Source organism: Carassius gibelio, chromosome B16 (genome assembly GCF_023724105.1).
Source record: "Carassius gibelio isolate Cgi1373 ecotype wild population from Czech Republic chromosome B16, carGib1.2-hapl.c, whole genome shotgun sequence".
Classification (NCBI taxonomy): domain Eukaryota; kingdom Metazoa; phylum Chordata; class Actinopteri; order Cypriniformes; family Cyprinidae; genus Carassius; species Carassius gibelio.
In genome coordinates, this window is record NC_068411.1 from 26739624 (window position 1) to 26757971 (window position 18348).

At 34.2% G+C, this 18348-nt stretch overlaps 1 protein-coding gene and 1 long non-coding RNA gene across 2 annotated transcripts in view; both read right to left on the bottom strand.

The window, feature by feature from the left end:
* LOC127974705 (oxidation resistance protein 1) overlaps nucleotides 1–7933 on the bottom strand; it is a 129719-nt gene extending 121786 nt beyond the window's left edge. The window contains exon 1 of the mRNA XM_052578164.1: nucleotides 7796–7933. The gene's annotated coding sequence lies outside the window, so the exon portion shown is untranslated. The remainder of the gene's footprint in view (nucleotides 1–7795) is intronic.
* Nucleotides 7934–16629: 8696 nt separating this feature from the next.
* Nucleotides 16630–17834, bottom strand: LOC127975138 (uncharacterized). The gene is made up of 3 exons (XR_008157445.1): nucleotides 17702–17834; nucleotides 17445–17495; nucleotides 16630–17363 (listed from the first exon to the last, which is right to left on the bottom strand). It is a non-coding gene; the product is annotated as an uncharacterized LOC127975138 (long non-coding RNA).
* Nucleotides 17835–18348: the final 514 nt, after the last annotated feature.

Genomic DNA, 18348 nt, shown 5'->3' on the forward strand with positions numbered 1-18348 from the left:
CACTGCCTGCCATATAATCAATAAATCAAAGCACAGGGGGACGATTTGCTCATGCACATTAACAAATAAAGGCTTTCTTAAAACCTATGTGACCCTAATGACATCATGCTTTCCACTTATATCCTAATAGTTTTGCCAGATAAAGACATTTATTAAACTTTTTTTCATTCTACATACCCATAAGATCGGTTAAAAAACAAAAGGAAAGGAAATATATTTATGTCAGTTCTTCTATAGCAATGGAAATCAAATAAAAACTCTTATTCTTAGATAGCTCCTCTCAGAAAAAGACCCCAGTGATATCACATGTCCCCAGATACAGAAAACATCTAAACGTTTCAAAGTGTTCTTAGATTTGACAAGGTGTGCAATCAAAAGTCAGTTCTCAGCATGAACTCAAACATGTATATTCAAATCTCTTATCTGCTTCACACAGAAATGGTTCTTGACTCTAGAATGAGTCAATCATTCGTTCGTTATCTGGCTCGGCTCGATGTTCATCTTCAGTTCTCTCTTCACAGCAGTTCAGTCAGTGTACTGTTTGAGTGCATGAATTACTCAGGGATATTGGTTTGTTTTGACTCAGAGGGAGTGTCAGCCACATTAAAAAAGTTAACAGCTTAAGTCATTTGTGGATTAATGCGTATTGGAGACGCGAACCGTTTCAAACAATTCAGTTTGATTTGTTGAACTGGTTCAAGAAGATCCGGTTACATCGAGTGATTCATTCGCAAACCGGATATCACTACACTGCAGTGAACGCGCTCACAACAGACACGGAAGAGAAGACAATGCTGAATAAGTCGTAGTTTTTGCTTTTTTTGGACCAAAATGTATTTTCGATGCTACAACAAATTCTAACTGACCCTCTGATGTCTATGGACTACTTTGATGATGTTTTTCTTAACTTTCTGGACATGGACAGTATGCCGTAAATACATTTTCAATCGAGGAACAGAAAGCTCTCAGACTAAATTTAAAATATCTTAAACTGTGTTCCGAAGATGAACGGAGGTCTTACGGGTTTGGAACGACATGAGGGTGAATCATTAATGACATAATTTTCATTTTTGGGTGAACTAACCCTTTAACCCATATGAAACAAAAATATATTGCAATATATTGGAAAATATAATGTAATATATTAGGCATATATTCTTATATATATTTATATTTTTCCAATATATTGCAATATATTAAAAGCGGCAATAATTTGTATATTTTGCAATATATTATATAATATATGTATCATCAATATATTATTAAATGTATTCAAATATATAAAATATTAGAAAATAAAAAGGGAAAATAATATATTACAATATATCACAATATATTTTAAGAAATATATTGGTAAATATATTTTCCTTTCGTAAAGGAATACAAGACTGAGGAGAGAGGTGTTATAATAATGTAAAATATGTATAAAATAATGTGCTTTTCAAGCAACCTAGAATGAGAGCCTGTTGTAGTACACCCCCAAAACAAAATCAAGACTTTGTAAAAGAGCACAATAGGACCCCTTTAAGTGAGACTTGTGTTCTGGATGTTTCATCAGTTGTAAGCCTGTAAGATTTGACGTGTAAGAACTACACACAGAATAGAGATCATTCTCTTTTCTAAAACAGGCCTAAATATTATCTTCAAATTTCTCAGACATGTCCAGCTAAGCTAGATTGATTCCTGACACGTAAACAAACAACTTGAAAGAAATTGGTTGTTTTTCCATTTACACATAACAAGATAAAAAGCAGAAAAATTATGGTTGAGACGTGGGCAGCAGTTTGATTTTTCAGGCAACATATTTACAGCATAAAAGAATGACTAGTCTTGTAGTTTGCGCTTGGCTTGAGGAATACAAAAAGTACATAGTGAACTCCAAAGAAAGCAAGACATTATGAAACCACACGATTATTTCTCAAGTCAGAATGCAAATATTCTTTTCTTTAAAATCAATTATGTGTCCACATGGACATGGAGTAAGTGAAAATCTGAAGTGAAATTTCTGTGTTGTAATGCAGTATCTGAGATGGGATTGTCTGTGAACACCTTTTTTTTTTTAATTATTTATTAAACTGTCCTGACACAGAATGAGACGACAGCATTACACAGACTTCCCATGATGCAATTCCCTCACATGTGCTAGATTTTTTTTTCATTATAATCAGTAACAATTAATAATTTTGACTTTTCCAGAGACAATATCTATTCTACAGGTATATTTAAAAATAAATGAAAAAGTAAAGTTGTCTAAACTATTCTTTTGAGGTAAAACTACTTTTTTTAGGTGGGATAAATTCTGGGTTTGGCTGCTAAATGCTGCAGTTGTGCCAAAAAGCATCTCTAGCTTAAAATTTGATCAAATAATTTTACAAGCAAAACAGCCAAGATATAAATGCACAATTCTGAGGAAATAAGTCAGTTTTGCAAGATGTAAATTCAGAATTTCTATCTCACAATTTGGACATTAGAGTTGTGAGATTATATTTAGCAATTCTAAAGGTATACAGTATGTCATAATTCTAAGTTTAGACCTATGTCTCTCAATTCTGAGGATGAAATTAGAAGATATTAAATTAAAATCACCAGGGGAAAAGTCGCAATTGACTTTTTTTCCTTTTCAGCTTATGGCTGTTTTCGAGTCAATTCTGGTTCTCAAAATGGCTGTATTTTATTAATAATAATAATAATAATAATAATAATAATAATAATAATCCAGTAAATTCAAAATGTGCTCTTGTACTGTGATCCTTTCAAGATTAGCTTGAGTAAATATATTATTAAATGTATAGAACATAAACATTGCTTTAACCTTGCAGAAAAATGAGTGTGTGCTTGAGCTCCATTCCCTACCATTTACATTCTGAACACAGATGCGATTGTTTGAGCTCTTGGCAAGGTGGGACTCTGTCAGTCCAACTCTGGATTCATTCTGCTGAGTCATTACACAAAATGATATTATGTTGACAGAGACAAATGCCTCAGGAGGCAGTGCTCTAAAATGACTTTGTTCCAAGGTATATTTAATCTTGAGAGCTGGACGCATTTCGATACAACAGAGCACAGATTCAGTCCTATAAGAGCATTTCATTCCCGCTTTGGTGTCGGTCATGTGCATGTGGATTTTGCCAGTTGTTTGTCATGTTTATCACACTGACTGTTGAAAGCTGGACGTAATGTGCATTTAAAAGGGAAGTGTGCTATTTGTGCACCAAGGCACATAGTTTTTTGGACATTTTGTCATCCGCAGGGCAAAAATCTGCGAAATCATTTGTCATTGCAAATGCTAAATTAAATTAGCACAGTCTGAAACTGACATGTTGGGAGAGATAATAGCTGCTGTTACTGATTCAATGAAAATAGCATAAGCACAAGCATGAAAAAATCTAAAACAGCAGATGAACAACCAAAAAGCCACTATACAACAAAATGGGAAATTGTTCAAAATCAGCCACCAGTCACTCATATGTGAGTATTGATGTGGACTTTTTTACATGTTAAAGGAATAGCTCTACCAAAAATGAAAAAAAAAAAAAATTGTTTCTTCATCAGACGTCAACAGATTTGGAGAATTTTAGCATCACATCAATTGCACACCAGTGGATCCTTTGCAGTGAATGGGTGCCATCAGAAGGAGAGCCCAAACAGCTGATAAAAACATCACAATAATCCACAAGTTATCAACACAACTTCAGAATGATGGCCAGAGGGTGAGTCAATTTTCAACAAATTTCACTTTTGGGTGAACTATTCCTTTAATACATTAAACACGTGAGTAACACATGATAAACCAGCTGCAAAGGTCAGTCGCTGTGTTATAAGGCTTAGAAGAGCAAATCCCTCCCTAATCTACAGACGGGACTGTACTTCTGTTTACACTGGGATTTAAATCTTTCACTGGATCTCCAGCACCAGAAACTGCTTAACTATTAAATATTACGCAATATAAAAACTGTTAATGGCTGAAAAAATTGTGCGCTAATGAACGGCGTGCTCATAGAGCCTCTCATTTTCAAGGCCACTCTTATTATATAGGTTGAATTATAAAATAAGAAATGGATTAAAAAAAAATAACATTACAGTCTTATGAACTATATTACTAGGTGCAGGTTTTTTTTTAAATTGATGATTTTATTTTTTACTGAACATTGCTGAGGCTGTTTCATTAAAAACCAACATACCAAGATTTTAACATAGTTAAGGCTTCAAAGCATGCTTAAAAATTCCTCGCCCATGTTCTCTCTAATGGCTGTTGCTTTTTATATAATGTAATTAAGTATAAAAAAAGATAGACAGATATTTTTATTGATTGCTGAGGGGTAATCAGTTGCAAAACAACATCAGCATCAACCATGCACAAAACCATATAATGCAATTAAATGAGACAGACAGAAGTTTATTGCTGTGAAACAAATGTTTACAGCATTAGTTAGCAGTGCTATCACTAACAGAAGTACGAGGCCTGGAAATGGCAAAAACTGCACAAAAATCGTACAGAAGAATAAAAAAAAACTGACTTCCTGTTGGGTTTTTGATTTTGCACAGCTCTAGGTGCACTCTGTTGCATGTGTACAGGTGGCGCTGTCGAGCCATTTTGCCACACCCACTTATGAAACCTATATCAGATATAAATTTTCACCAGCTCTGATGCTTGTGCAAAGTTTCCTGAGTTTTGGACATTTAGGTCCTCAAAAATGTGATTTACTTTGGAGGAGAAGAAAAAGAAGAAGAAGAAGAAGAAAAGGAGCAATTGCGATAGGGTCCTCACACCATCGTTGCTCGGGACCTAATACATTTTTATGCAGTCCCACACAACAACCCTTTTTAAAGTCTTAATAATTCAGCTTTTTCCATCTGTCCCATAAATCACTGACTAGTTTGTGCCCGTGCACTATTAATTCATAAATGAAGTGTGGCTGCATGATAAATCGCTGTAGCCTGAACTAGTAAAGCTCCTACCACCTGGAGGACGCTGACCGGCTTCTCTGGATTTAGCATTTACAGTGTTACGCAATACCATGAGCTGACTATAATGCTGTAGATACAGAAAAAAAAAATAATAATTCATTGTTACAGTGCTCAAAACAAAAACAACACAAACACAGTGATTCTGTTCCAAAACCTATTGAGCGGACTACATAGGCAATATGTTGAAATATGTTCCAAAAGCGTGATTATTGCCATATTTCATTCTAATCAAATTAAAAAAGGAAGCATTCTATGCATCTTGGAGATGAAAATCCTAGAATGCATTTTGGTAAGTTGGTGGAGTGAGAGAAATTTCTTCTTGCAAAGCAGCTCACTTTGTATTGGAACAGAGCCACAGTTTTAATTGAAAACCTTTTTTTATGTGCTGTAAATAAGTGATCCATCAACACTGAAGTGAAACCTTTATTTTGAAAGAATTGAAGAGAGACAAGCTGTCGTGATGTTCAATCTTTCATGTGACTGTGTCTTTCAGAGAAAATGGAGCAGAATTTTAATTTCACTAATAGATGAGAATAGGTCCCCGTGCAATTAGAGAAATAGAAAATAAATGGTGTGCAAGGACATGACATGAAATTTATCTCATACGAAAATGCATTTTATAGCTTTTGAAATCTGAACGCAGAACAAAAGTGTGTGGATTTGTTAAGTGCTATTGTTTTAATAATAAACTAAAGGGAAAATATCATTTTGGGGTCTGTTAATATATATATTACTGACCCCAAAGTCAGAATATCACACATATACATATATATATATATATATATATATATATATATATATATATATATATATAACTAAATGCTGTTTTCTAATATTTCTATTCATCAAATAATCCCTATTTTTATGTGTGAATTACATTTAAAAAAATTTAAATAGAAAACATTCTGAAACCAATACAAGTAGTTTTGGTGAGAGAAAAAAAGTTTTAAAAATCTTTCCAAACCCAACATTTGAACAGTAAATATATACAATAAAATACATGCATACACACAGCTGCATCAAATATACATCTTATGATTAAGACATAGAAGGAAAGAGTGAAGATCATAACTGATCTTCCAGTGGAACAAATGACACTGTAACCTTGAACAGTCGATAAAGCATCTGTCATTTTAGTGTCACGAGAAAAGCAAATGGTTGTCAAGATTTCTACCTTTACATTTCACCATAAAATGAGTACCTTTAATGGCTGTCCTACTCCAAGGCTCTTATTACGAGTGAGATTTATTATCTGAAACATGATTGTCAGAGTGTCTATGTTCTGTATGAACCGAGAGAAAGGTTATGTTCATTATAGATAAATCAAATCCTCTGTTGGGTCTGCGCTTCTCTGAATATTTAATCTGAACTCAAACGTCAAAGAATACTAAACTGTACCGATGAATATTCACAGGCTGCATTTTACATTGATTTTACCAGTGTTCTTGAGAACGATGTAAAGCAGAGCAATGTGTCAAACTTCATTTCACAATGCACCGCTGCAACATCATAAGCATAAAACATATGCACTGCAAAGATTTATCCAAAATGTTCAAATATTAAATAACACTATTCTATTTCTATTTTCCTTTGCAATGTAATGTTTTATACATATCAGATGCATTTAAACTCCCCACTAAGGACAGCTTTTTTAATATTTAGTCTATGATGACACACAACTAATGGCAACTAAGTTGTTTCAAGGTCTCAAGCTGCTTTTTGATTCAAGCTGGAAAGTTTTCTAGAAGCACATCTATGATGAAGAGCGCCGCCTAGAGTGTGAGACGGAGGACACACTGAAGGAAAATCTGTTTTTCAACACCATGACAAAAATATCTTTATCTGAACTCAGCAGGCAGAACTTTTAGCAAAGGCATATGCATCATGATCATGTTTTAGGTCATGTTGAAAATTTTGAAATTTGTACTTAAATGTTTAAGAATCCATAAGAAAAATTTGATTTTATTTTAAAGACAGTTGGAGATAAATTTTCGATTTCAGTCACAGAGTCGCTCTCAGGGAACATCGCTCTGACGATTCAAAACACAATACAAGGAATCAATATTTGAAGTAAATTCCTCTTAAATGAGCTTGAGTCTTATTGGAAGTGAATAAGATTGCTCAAGTTAAAGATGTTGTGTTTCTGTGAGAAGATCTTCATGCAGCGACTCAAACAGGATTCCTCACAGGAGAGGACGGGATGCTTTCAAACGCATCAGTTTAGCTTCTGTGTTCTGTTTGTAGTATAAATCAAAAGTAGAATCATTCAAAGCTGCACAGCAAGACAGTTTGTCGCAGCTAACGTTTCTCTGTTAAAAAATGAATGAATAACAAACTAAAAACTATAATCATATCATTCATTTTATATGTTTCCATAAAATTTTAATAATCAGTTAATCAGTTAAAATACATAAAAAACAACAACAACTCTAGCCTTAATTTACTAACAATTCTAGAAATTAAAGACAATTTTATTATTAATATTATTACTTACTTTCAACCTAGATTTTTCTGAAACTAGTCATTTAAGTAAAGTTAAATGGTGTTTATAATATGTAATTTAAGATTAAATCACAACAACAGCAAAACTTGGAAGAGCACATCTATATGATTACAACAATGATTCCTGTGTGTCCAGTCTATGAACATCATGCAAAACCCACTACAACACCCAAAAGTCTTTAGAAATACATTAGTCTATCTTCTCTATAAATCTGTCTCATCATGCATGAACTCTTGTATCATCCAGGTGTTAAAGACTCTCTATGTAAGAGCATGCAGGTGCTGCTGCATCATGAGAGAGAGAAGAAAGAAAGATGGGACTCACTCTCAGAATGAAGCTCTCACCATGTCCCAGGTCTCTCGTACACGGACGTTTCTGATGAGTTTATGCAGCTGGTCACAGTAATGCGCATCTGTGTGCAGGATGAGGCACACACAGAGTAATCTGACCTTCTGAATACAGACCAAACCACTGAGACAGGGGAGGAATGGATCATACCAAATCCTTTATGTCACATACACAGGGAGTACTAGATTCATACTGAAAGTCAGTTTTTCCTGTATAAGTTAGAATGACGGTAAAGATGCAAAAATATCCATTATAAATATGTCACAGCAATACTAATAAATAAAGGCATATATATATATATATATATATATATATATATATATATATATATATATATATATATTTATATATATATATATATATATATATATATATATATATATATATATATATATATATATATATATATATATATATAGATTACTTTATTAGATAGAGAAATGACATAATCTATAAAGGTACAAAATGCATTTACTTGCACATATTTGAGAATGAAGATAATTCATGATATATTTTGGGAATATTTAGACATTTTTTTTTTTTTTTTATAAAACCCCTGCTGAAAGAAAACTTTAGACACCATTAGAAAATTTGTCATGGTTTTACTGGTTATAATGGGACTTGTATTGGTTTTACTGGAAAGCTTATATAATGAACCCTGTTAGTCTCTTCTGGTAATTGGTTGCTTTCTATTGGTGGCTTGTTAAATCCAACAAATCCTAATGTCCCAAAACACACTGAAAACCGTTTTTATTGGTTAAAAGTTTGTAATGTTATTTGTTATGGAAAGCATTAAATAATTTTTGTGATGGGTTTATCCTTTTTTTATTTTTATTTTTTTATTTTTTAGTAGGTACATAAGCCTATATCAGATTGTAGCTGCTGTGTGTCACATGACAAGCATGAGAGCATAAAAGCACAAGATCCATCCATCCATCCATCTATCCATGCATCACCTAATCTACAGCTTTCATGTAGATGAATGGAGCTATAAATCAGCATGAATGGTTTCAAGGTTTTTCACCGTTATGCTTTTCCTGACATGAATATTGCTGCTACTCTACAGGACAGTTGCCCTTCAGGACCGACTTTGGACACCCCTGGTCTAAACTGAATATCAAATATTCAAATTGATTCTGCTTTTTCAAGGACAAACTTGTTAACGTTCCTATGTCAGTTCTAAGAGATGTATGAGAAATGATTGATTGTGTTTACATGCTTGACACATTTATCTGTATGTAAAACTAAATCAATAACTGGTTTTAATTTAAGCAGCATCATACTAATATTATTTTTGTAATTAAACACAAATCATTATATCATTTTATAATGGCAATATGCGATTGATTAAATTCTAGTTTGCTGCTCTGATTTAAACATTTCTATCAGAGGGCATTCTCTGTTGTAATCAGCTGTTGAAGTCAAAGAGCGGGTTTTCCCAGCAGAAATGAAGACTTGTTATGATATTGATTGATGGTGAGTGTCTGCCTCAAGAGGTGGAAATCGATGGGCGCTGTGTGAATACCAGGAGAGCTGTGACAAATGCCTCTGATGCCTTCCCATGAATACCCTGGTGGGCTTTCATAAATAAGTCAGAGAGTCAGTGGGTAGACACAGAGAGATTTGAACCAGCAATGAATTGTGTTAGCATCCTCCACACACTCTGCATCTGTATATAGGTGGATATTTGAACAAATAGCTGATTGTACCAATGTAGTAATTTTGGGCATTATGGGCAATATGAAGGCTGTTCTAAACTGTACAGGCTGCAAAATATATAAATAAAAAAATTCAAAATAAATATACATGCATATATATAATTATTGCATTATTAGCATAGCAGCAAGTTAACGTAAGCTGTCTTCTAAAATTGCTTTTACATAGTCTTGTTATAGATATACTCTGTCAGCCAAAAGTTCGGTATAATTAAGATTTGTAGTGATTTTAAGGCTGCATTTATTTGATCAAAAATACAGTAACATTGTGAACTGTAAGCTTTATTCCTGTAATGCAAAGCTGAATTTTTAGCATCATTAATCCAGTCAAGACAAGTCCGCTCACCTTAGAGCTTTAAACAAAATACACTGCGTCAAAGCAACTGAACAACATTCATTAGGAAAACAGTGTCAATAATGCAAAATGACAGTTAAAGGCAGTTCATCATTGAATTCAGTGATGTCATCTCAGTTCAGTCTAAATAGTGTCTGTGCATTTATTAGCAATCAGAGGCGACAGCGGCAAGGTAGTGAAACTCCATTGGTGACAGAATGAAGAAAAAAACATTGGGAGAAACCGGGGGGGGGGGGGGGGGATGCATTCTCCTCCAGACGAAACCAGTAGTTCAATTCCAGGCTGCAGCAAAGTCAGATTGTGCAGAAGAATCATCTGTTTCCTGTGGTATTGTCCCGGTGGTCGTCTAAGACAAGGTCTTTACAGGGGATCTGTATCTGGGGCTCTAGTTGTCCTGGTCTCCGCTGTCTTTCAGGGATGTAGAAATCCTTTCTAGGTGCTGATCCACCATCATGTCTGGATTCGTACTGGATACGGGGGACTGCAGTGACCCTCTGATCTGGATACAGACTGGATCTGGTGGCTACGGTGACCTCGGAACAAGAGAGAAACAGACTAATATTAGCGTAGATGCCATTCTTTTAATGATGTAGAAGGTACATTGGGTGTTATGTGAAGTGTTCCGGTTCCAGTTTACCTAATTAATGCAGCCTAAAAATCCTTTAACGGATTTGGATATTAGAAGTGTAATTGTGTGTTATGTGTATGCCAGGTTAAAGAGATGGGTCTTTAATCTAGATTTAAACTACGAGAGTGTGACTGCCTCCCGAACAATGCTATGTAGGTTATTCCAAAGTTTAGGCGCCAAATAAGAAAAGGATCTGCTGCCCGAAGTTGATTTTGATATTCTAGGTATTATCAAATTGCTTGAGTTTTGAGAACGTAGCGGACGTAGAGGAGTATAATGTAATAGGAGCTCATTCAAATACTGAGGTGCTAAACCATTCAGGGCTTTATAATTAATAAGCAATATTTTAAAATCTATATGATGTTTGATAGGGAGCCAGTGCAGTGTGGACAGGACCGGGCTAATATGGTCATACTTCCTGGTTCTAGCAAGAACTCTTGCTGCTGCATTTTGGACTAGCTGTAGTTTTTTTACTAAGCGTGCAGAGCAACCACCCAATAAAGCATTACAATAATCTAACCTCGAGGTCATAAATGCATGGATTAACATTCCTGCATTTGACATTGAGAGCATAGGCCGTAATTTAGATATATTTTTGACATGGAAAAATGCAGTTTTACAAATGCTAGAAACGTGCAAATGATCCTTCAGAAATCATTCTAATATGCTGATTTGCTGCTCAAGAAACATAACGTATTATTTTCAATGTCATTTGATTTTTCAGGAGTCTTTGATGAATAGAATGTTTCAAAGAAATGCATTAATTTGATTATTAAATAATTAAATAGATTTTTTCTTTTATTTTTTGTAACATTATAAATGTCTTTACTGTCACTTTCATCAATTTAATGCATCCTTGTTGATTAAAATGGTTAATTTCTATAAATAAATAAATTCCTTTCCCCAAACTGTTGATGCTGACAATTCAGCTTTGCATCATAGGACTAAATTACATTTAAAAACAACATTTTAAATTTTATTTAAATTTTCAATAATATTTCACAATTTGCTGTCTTTACTGTATTTTTACTCAAATAAATGCAGCTATGGTGACCATAGTAGACTTCATTATATATATATATATAATATTGAACAGTCTTAACCTATAGTGCCTTAAAAACAACCTTGAGGTTTTGCAGCAAAGCTCTAGGGTCTGTATCCCCCTTAATCATCATTATCTATATGAAAGACTGACTGCGGAACAGCAGGGTTGAGATGGCAGCCGCAGGAACCGATGACCTTCAGCAGAAACCGTCTTAGATGCTAGCGGCCCTCCTTCACATGTCTGTCAGGTACTGAGGCAGTCACATGACCCTTATTTCCACATATTAGTGAAGAAAGCAAGAAAAGCCACTATTTGCATGTGAAAGGGAAACATATTCACAAATGTCAGGATTCTCATGAATGTGATAATAGCTTGCTAAGAGAAAATGCACATTTCCAGTGCTTGCTAACAGTCAAGAAAGCACACAGGAGATTTTTTTTTCTCCATTGTTCACATTGTTTACTTTGTTTCCTGAAGCAGATTAAACACTTAAGTCCCCACGAGGTGAATTTTGATGAGCTTTTCTCACGTATAGAGACGTGTTACATCTACAGTATTAGCAAAATCAATAGGAAACTGAAGGTTTGTTTAAAGGTGATTTTTTTTAAGCTATTGGATTTCTGTAAATAGGGCACAACATACCCTATTTTTATGTCATTTTAAACATCTTACAGAAATGATGTTGCTTCTTGGGTGTCACAAATTTAAGGTAATGTTACATTTGGGGAAAACGTGGTAATAGGACTGCTTTGAAAACGTGTTTGGCAATTAAATTTAATGAATATAGGTTTTTTTATATACAATAAATTAAACACAAAATGTTACATCATGTATTATTAGGTTTTTTACAACAATAATCAAACCAATAATCAAGAATCAAATATCAATGTTAACATTATTGTCAAATTACTATATATATATATATATATATAAATATATATATATATATATATATATATATATATATATATATATATATATATATATGTAGATATTTCTTGTTAAAAATATGTTTATATATCATATAAATTATTGCAGAATAAAAAATCGAAATATAAAATCGAAATGCTTTTAAAAAAAATATTTGACACTATTGTGTGAGTGGCACAATACTGTATTCATAGAAAGTGGCATATACTGTATTCTTTAAAAGAAAAGCACATTTTGATATATGAGTTTTGTGATCGGCTTTAAAAGATAATTCATTTCTTTGTTGGACAGATTATGCATCACTTTAAGCAGCAATAAAATCTTGCAAGGATGAATTCTACACCTTTTGAATCTTATGCAGCATTTGTGAAATGCAAGCAGCGAATGATTCAAATCACATCTCATAAACGATTTAAATGGAAAATGATGGAGAGCTTTGAAGTTTTTTATTACATTTGAACAGAATATTTGAGACAGCAGAGTCCATATTGAGCAGAAAAGCCCCCGAGCCGTTGGATGGACATGTTGAGGGTAAAATTAATATTGGCAGGAAATCAGGTGGGGAGATATGAGCACCTACCGTTTGCTTTGAGCGGCCAGCAGAGGCCAACGATGCCCGTCAGTGATACGACTCCCACACCGCCATACATTTTCCTGTGAACCCGGCATATCAGATGAACAGATACCTCAAATTGGAAATGGGTTTTCATGAGCGCTTATGTTAACTCAGTTACAGCTACATCGCATGGCTGCTGGAAAATGTGCTGAAATTCAGAGTTCTGGCTTCAGATTAGGCTGTTACTGAGAATAAATCGTCCTCTTCAGCATGTCTTTCTTCAGGCCTACAAATGAACTAAGGGATATTTTTGCAGGACATATGAACTGCGCAAAGTTTAAGAATAAGAACCTTCTTGGGAAAAGTGGAGTCAAGGGAAAGTGGAAAATAAGCTCATGCTTGCCTGAATAATAAGTTATTATTAATTTCTGTGCATTTGTTGGGAGATTGTTCAAACTCTGATCATCACAACAGAGCTTCCTGCTGGGAGAAACAGTGTTTCTCTAGAAACAAGAGAGAAGAGACATCACAGAAAAGGGTCTGATGGCTGGAGACACTGTCAAGGAAGATGTCAAGGAGATGCTGCAGAGGAGCTACTCTACTGTACTGTCAGAAGTCAAAGGTCACGGACTGCATGAATGAAACCAGCATCTTCACAGAAAATGATTTGCAGATATCTACTTTAAGAATAAGCACCAGATACAATACCAGTTAAATGTTTGGAAAAACTGATTAAGATATTTTAATATTTTTGAAATCTTTTATAAACACCAAAAGTACATGTTTTAATTAAAAGTAAACTAAAGCTTACATGTGAAATATTATTACAATTTTAAATAACTGATTTCTGTTTGAATATATTTTGAAATGTAGTTTATTCCTGTGATATAAAACAGAATTTTCAGCCGCTATTACTCCAGTCTTCTAAAATGCTAAGTATGCCCAAAATGCTAAATATTTATTCATATTATTTAAAATTTCGGTTTAGCACATTAAAATGATTTTTGAAGGAATATGTGAAACTAAGAACTGAATATTCAGCTAATAAAAAGGTTATTTTAAGTTGTAATAAAATTTAACAATATTGTTTTACTGGATTTGTGATCAAATAAATGCAGCTTTGGTTAACAAGGGAGAATAAAAACAAACTCAACAAACTCCACTATTCCCTAAAACAAAACTGAATGAGAATGATTATATAAATGCAAAACTGCATGGTAAATTGCAATAAACAAACACATTTTTCCCTCCAGTATTATCTCAACATTTGACACTCTGCTTCAACACCACATAACCAAACGTTGAGGTGAAAAGGTTATGTATTATTCCACCATATCTCTATTTAATCAGTAGGGAAAAGCAACCAGATTCACTGAATGCTGTATCTGAAGCTGGGGATCAATCCTGATGCCTGCCTCTGAAAGCATTTGGGATTTGGGGCTCCAACTTGTTTCTCAGAGTCTTATCCACAATGTGTAGTGTCATGGTTTCCAGGCAAGACAGAAACAAATTTTTAGATGTTTATTTGCAACCTCATGCTAATGCAAATTTAACATGAGCCAAGACCTTGACGCTCTAAAATGTTTTATTTAGGAGTATTGCAAATATGTAGAAATATTATAGCGCTGCGTCAGTGTGCAGACATGCCCTCCTGGCATGTGTGTGTGTGTGTAGTCTGCCAGGGTTTATGCTCTTTAAATGGTTCATTAAAAATGCATCGTCTTCCTCAGAAAGCCGGTAAGATTTCTGTAGACAGAGCAGACCGGATATCACTTGTTGGCTGGGGTGATTGACAGGTTGTCTGACAGCTGCTGTATCTGTTTTTAATTTTGTGTCACACACTATGCAGTCTATGAGAACTCCTTGAGCTTAGGACTAGTTAGGAATCTAATTAGATAGCAGTAACACACACAAAGATTAACCCACTTAGTGAGACCCAATGACAAAACTCTTAATGTTTGTGTGAAATATTCCTTTAATGACAGAGAGGTGCATGAAAAATGTCACCTAGTTCATTGCTTCCATTCTATATGTTCCCGTTTTCTTTTGTAATTATTTGAAATCAATGATGATTATTCACTGAAATTTTGAAACAGTGTTCATAAACGTCTTCCTTAATTGTAGACAAACATGATGTGATTTTAATCAATTTACTGCTCCTGAAATGAATATATTAACAAATCTCAGGTGTTATCATTTTCTGTAAATCATCTTGCCTGAAAGGAAATAAAAATGAAATTATGTAAAGTATCATGATTCAGAAACATGCTCCTATCAGGGTTATTATTAACTAAAACTAAAACTAAAAAAATGTTCATTAATTGAAATAAAAAAAATCATTAATTGAAATAACTGTAATAAAATTAAATATAAAAACCTAAATTTATTTTATTTTAGATAGTCACAAACGCATTTCTCATTTTTGTTTTCGTTTTAAGTGAACCAAATAAACTAAACCTAAAAACATAGGTTTACTTAGCTTAAACTAATAAAACTTTAATTGACATTCAAATGAAAATATATATAAGAACACATTTAAAATATTGTCTGAAATTAGAGTAAATCAATGATGCTAAAATAATACTGATATAATCATACATGACCTGTTTTGTAGATGCACAGATCAAATATAAATGGAGTACATTTGAGTGGAAAATAATATATTCTTAATCATTATTCCATTCACGTCCAGATTTTATGCTGCTAAAATCATGATTAAGTTATGTACAGTATCTGTGCCGACAACATGGCAAATGCTGATTACATTAATTAGAGTTTCTCACAATATTTTATGCATCCATACAATAACATTTTCCAGCTGATTACATAATGGCTGAAGCCTCTGGATATTAATGGTCAGATTCTGTTCTGTCTTCTGTATGGTTTGAATTTAATGAGATCAGTCGTTGCAGAGTTTAATTAGGCCAGACAGAAACAGCTGCAGGAGGTTGAGCTCACGGCAGCCTCTGGAAAAGCAAGCCTCTGCCAGGCCTCAACGTCGCTGTTTAAAAATATCTGACACCCTCGCCGTACCTGACAGTCCCGTCAATAACTGCCATTTATCATCCATATCTGCCTGCTTTCATTTAATTACTGCAATGAATCTAACGCAGGGCTGCAGTCTCAGACCTCCTTTTTTCCTTTACTGTGAGCTTCTCCACAGTTGGTTCTGAGAGCATCCTGCAGATAAATAATAACTTTTATCTTGGTAAAACAGAGGCGTCAAGGTCATGGGTTTGATTCCCAAATAACACATGATAATAATGATAAAAAATGTTTCACTTGAATTGCCAAAATTGTCTGCCGGATGGCTAAATCTAAATTTAAATCTAGATAAATTTACATAAAAGTGTTCACATGACACACTCTATAAAAATCTGTTATAAACATCTATTCTGCATTGTTAATAATTGTATAGATTTTAGATTTTGTCATTAGAAAATATCACTTAAAAGTTTCTTTAATAAAGTTGAAAGGAATATTAGGAGAAATTTAGCATAACATCACTTGTTCAGTGAATTTTGTTTAGTGAATGGGTGCCATCAGTAATATATATTTTTTAAGAAAAATGTTTTGCTGCTTCTGGCCAAAATACCAGTCCAAAATCCATAATAGGGCTTCTGCCAGTGAAAAAGTTTCTTAAAGAAAAAGTTTGCCAATTTAGAACTGTTTTTGCATGTTCTTGTGCATATTTCTCTCCTGATTCAGACAAAACATTTTCACCAGATAAAACAACATTATAAACACAGAACACATATTTTCAGCTGGAAGCAAGGGTTTGAAGTAAAAAAAATAAAAAAAATAAAGTCTTAACACGCAGATCATGATTAGTTACATTATTGTGATGTTTTTATCAGCTGTTTGGACTCTCATTCTGATGGCACCCATTCACTGGATCCATTGGTGAGCAAGTGATGTAATGTTAAATTTCCACAAATCTGTTATGACAAACTCATCTTCATCTCGCATGGCCTAAGGCTGAATAAATCTGAACGGCCTGAGGGTGAGTACAAATTTTCATTTTGGGTGAACTATTCCTTTAAAATGCACGCTCACATGTGCTTGGTTTGAACAAGCATGACACTTCTGGCATCACTGACATGAGACATGTTTGAACAGACCGTGATGATGGACAGTCTGAGAAATCGTCCTTCTGCAGTGTTTGCCAGTGGTATCTTTCAGTGATTGCTGTGAATGACAGACAGAGAGCCACGCTCGAGATCACATGACAGACCACCTGCTGTCTGAGGAACAGCGTGAAGCCTTACATTTCCTGTCACTTGACATCGTCGCTGTTTTATTTTCCACAGGGTTTCTGCAGAGAAGGAACATGAACATTTGTTCAGTTTAGCATGGCCTACCTCATCTAAAAAGCAAACAAACTGAGGCTGCTCACAGGCTGAACTTTAGAGTCTGTTCGGTATGGTTGCTGGACTCTGATGTAAACCTGTGGTGAAAGCAAGGATGCATAAAATCAACATTTACATACATCTGTGACAGAATCATTGCCCTTGGAATGACTGCCGGCGCTGTATACATAATTAAACTCTGAACTGGACCTATATACAGGACGTAGAGAGGGTCAGTATCCTGTGGCGTGCATGTGTTGAATTCACTTACACTCATGAATAACCTTGCAGTGCTGGAACTGACCTTTATAATGACCTTTATTTCTGCTGTCACACTAAATATTCTCTTATAACCCCTCAACATCTCCACTGGTCCCGTATGTCCTTCTGCTGGCAAGTGTAACATAAAATGTGATTTAAGATGGTGAGACGTGCAGATGGATATAACGTCACACAGCGGCTCCTACAGGACAGATGTGTCGTTGCAATTAAAGTTGTGTATTCCAGAGCGTTTGGGTTCATCTCGGCCCAAAAACCTTGAGGAAAAAACACTGCACTTCTATTATAAGAGGCATCCGTTTGTAATGAAGGTAACATCACAACTTAGCTGGAAACCGTTAAACAAGACTTCTATGTGTTGACTTTATTCATTATAGTTCATATTTATATAGTGTTTCATTTCATCAATTTAGCAAAAGACGTAAGTTCATAAAGTTTGGGAAAATATCATATGACGTAATACTGTACGTCCTCTACTCTGCTAGGTTAGAAACTCACTGAGTAATAATATAAATATACTGCTATTTTATTGTTATCTATAAAGCTTTGTTGTCTCCTGTTGAAGGCACAGTATATAATAATATGATACAAACATATGGTATTATAGTAATTTGGCATATGGATAGCGTATCTATTTTGTTAAATTAGTTTACATCGCTGACCGCGGCTTTT